The sequence below is a fragment of the Lupinus angustifolius genome, chromosome LG01 (assembly GCF_001865875.1).
Source record: "Lupinus angustifolius cultivar Tanjil chromosome LG01, LupAngTanjil_v1.0, whole genome shotgun sequence".
Taxonomy (NCBI): Eukaryota; Viridiplantae; Streptophyta; class Magnoliopsida; order Fabales; family Fabaceae; genus Lupinus; species Lupinus angustifolius.
In genome coordinates, this window is record NC_032009.1 from 16630784 (window position 1) to 16634654 (window position 3871).

The following is a 3871-nucleotide window of genomic DNA, read 5'->3' on the forward strand; positions in this document are numbered from 1 at the left end:
GATGAGCTCATGAGATATTTGAGAAAGTGATGTGAGGTTTGCATTATGGAAAGCAAATTTCACATCCCAACGCGAAATGACCACTTCACGGACACGTACGATAAACATGCCCGAGTATTATCGACCAATACTCGATCGGGTATTATAAATTGCCCGATTTTTAATATCTGATTAGAATTTCGGATTTCGGAATCCAGAGTGAAAAATATTTAGAAAATGGGTATAGGTGTACTCAGGGTCTATATTGACTCGAAATGAAATTACGAAGCCAACGGTGCAATTGAAATTTGATTCCGAGTTACGGAACTCAAAAACCACTTTATGAGCCGTACCGGGTGAGATTTGGCCCCGACAGCGGTCCGAAATCGACTGTCTCCGAAAATCATGAAAATTGACCACCAAATTGGAAATAGAATTACAAGACTAAAACTAAACTAGAATTTCGTCTAATTCTTTACCGAAATTTCCCAGAAATTCATTTCAAAATATAATTAATAACAATATTAATAAAATCTTATAATTCAAAATCGTAAAATTTGCGGTGTTACAATCCTCCCCCCCCCCTTAAAAGATTTTCATCCTCGAAAATAGAGCATACCTCTAACTCAAACAGATGGGGATAGGATTCTCTCATCGCATCCTCGACCTCCCAAGTCGCATCTTCGCCATTCGCTTGACTCCATATGACCTTAACCAATGCGATTTCTTTCCCTCGAAGAGTCTTGATACTCCGATCACTGATGCTTACTGGCAATGTCTCAAACGTAAGGTTATCCTTTAACTGAATTGAATCGTGTTCGATTATGTGCGATGGGTAACTAATGTATTTTCTAAGTTGAGACACATGGAAAACGTTGTGTAGATTGGACAATAAAGATTGTAAGGCTATTTGGTAAGCTACTGGTCCCACTTTCCTAAGGATTTGGTACGATCCAATGAATTTTTGGGTAAGCTTACAGGCTTTTAATAACCTGCCAATACCAGTTGTCGGAACCACTCTCATGAATAGATGATCTCCTTCTTCAAAACTGAGAGGGTTCCTCCTCTTGTCATAGTAGCTCTTATGTCTGCTCTGCGTTGTCTTCATGTTCTCCCTTATCATTCGAATCTTATCCGTCGTTTGCTGAACCACATCGGGTCCTAAAATAAAATTCTCCCCCGTTTCAAACCAGCATAACGGCGTTCTGCATTTCTTGCCGTACAAAGCTTCATACGGTGCCATAGCGATACTTGAATGAAAGCTGTTATTGTAGGTGAACTCGATCAAATGTAGATGATCAACCCAACTCCCTGGGACACACATGCTCTAAGGAGATCCTCCAATGATTGGATCGTCCTTTCTGATTGACCATCAGTTTGCGGGTGATAAGCTAAACTCATGCTTAACTTAGTCTCCAAAGCTTATTGCAAACCATTCCAGAACTTGGAAGTGAAGCGCGGATCTCTATCCGAGATGATATTAGTGGGAATACCATGCAATCGGACAATCTCTTTAATGTACAACTCCGCCAATCTCTTCAAAGAGTACTTCATGTTGATAGGCAGAAAGTGAGCTGTCTTGGTCAACCGGTCCACAATTTTTATCCAAACAGCATCGTAACCCTTCTGAGTCTTCGGAAATCCACTCACGAAGTCCATCGAAATGCTGTCTCATTTCCAAACCGGAATATCCAATGGTTGTAGTTCTCCACCAGGTCGCTTGTGTTCAATCTTCGCTTTCTGGCATGTCAAGCAACGGGAAACATATTCGGCTACCTCTTTCTTCATCCCTGACCACCAGAACATTTTCTTCAAATCTTGATACATCTTGGTAGTTCTCGGGTGAATACTCAACTTGCTCCGGTGTGCTTCGTCCAAGATTGCCATCCTCAAATCAGGGTCTCTTGGCACGCAAATTCTATTTTTGCACTTGAGTACCCCATCAGTCCCAATCTGAAAATCTTGGGCTTTTCCTTCGACCAGCAGATTTTTCTTCTCTTGCAGTTCTGGGTCCGAATCTTGTAAACCTTTCAATTGCTCCATGAACTCATTCGTTACGGTGAGCATGCCACAAATCAAACTCTTAGGTCCAACTTGAACCGATAGATTTAAATCTCTGAATTCTTCTATCAGCTTCATCTCGCTAACCATCATCGTCGAGATATTCAAAGACTTCCTGCATAATGCGTCAACTACCACATTTGCTTTTCTAGGGTGGTACTGGAGGTCGAAATCATAATCTTTGAGGAATTCTATCCATCTCCTTTGCCTCATATTCAGTTCCTTCTGATCAAATAAGTACTTTAAGCTCTTATGATCACTGAAAACCTCAAACCATACACCGTATAGATGGTGTCTCCAGATCTTGAGAGCAAATACGATCGCAGCTAGTTCCAGATTGTGCGTTGGGTAGTTCTGTTCATGAATTTTTAACTGTCTTGACGCGTAAGCCACCACGTTTCCTTGTTGCATCAACACACAACCTAACCCTTGTTTTGACGCGTCATAATACACATTGTAGTTTACGATAGGATTTGGCAAGATCAAAAAAGGTGTTGTGGTCAACCTCTTCTTCAATTCCTGAAAACTCTCTTCACACTTGGCCGTCCAGACAAACGCTTTATCTTTCCTTGTCATCATAGTCAGTGGCAACGCCAGTTTGGAGAATCCTTCAATGAACTTCCGATAATAGCCCGCTAAACCAAGGAAACTCCTTATCTTTGTTACTGACTTAGGAGAATTCGAATCCATTACAGTCTCCACCTTTGTAGGATCCACTACAATTCCTCCCTTCGAGATCACATGACCGAGAAAATTTACAGACTCTAGCCAAAACTCACATTTCGAAAGTTTGGCATAAAGCTTGTTGTCTTTCAATATCTGCAGCACCACTCTCAGATGCTCGGCATGTTCTTCTGCAGTCTTTGAGTAAATTAGAATATCATCGACAAATACGACCACAAATGTGTCGAGATAAGGATGAAAAATTATGTTCATGTAATCCATGAATACTGCAGGAGCATTGGTTACACCAAATGGCATTACAAGGTATTCATAATGACCATAACGCGACCGAAAAGTAGTTTTTGGAATATCCTCCGACTTCATGCGTATTTGGTGATATCTAGATCTCAGATCGATATTAGAAAACATGTAGCTCCTCTCAGTTGATCCATCAAATCCTCGATTCTCGGCAACGGGTACTTGTTCTTGATGGTGACCTTACTCAGCTGCCGGTAATCGGTGCACAACCTCATGCTACCATCCTTTTTCTTGACAAACAATACTGTCGCACCCCACGGCGAGACGCTAGGTCTGACAAATTGCTTCTGCAGTAGATCTTCCAACTGCTTCTTCAACTTCGTTAGCTCCACCGGTGCCATCCTATAAGGAGCGATAGAGATCGGTCCAGTTCCAGGAACTAGATCGATAACAAACTCTATCTCCCTTATTGGAGGTAATCCAGGAATGTCCTCCGGAAATACCTCGGAGAAGTCTCGGACTACAAGTAGGCTCTGAATCTCTGCTCTACCTTCCTTTTCCAACGAAGCCAACATCATAAACACATGAGCTCCATTCTTCAACAACTTCTCCATCTCGTTGGCAGATTTACTTTTAGCCTCATAGTTGGGTTTACTGGTTTCTATAGGTTCGCTAAACACTACGGTCTTACCAAAACAGTTCAAAAGAACATGATTTTTAGATAACCAGTCCATCCCTAAAATGATATCTAACTGGGATAAGGGTAGACATATCAGGTCCACCAAAAATACTCGGTTTTCTAAAGTTATCGGAAATTGGGAACACATAGTTGACACAATAACCGGTTCACTAGTAGGTGTGGATACAAGCAAATCATAAGGTAAAGACACAACAGGTAAGGCTAAACGGT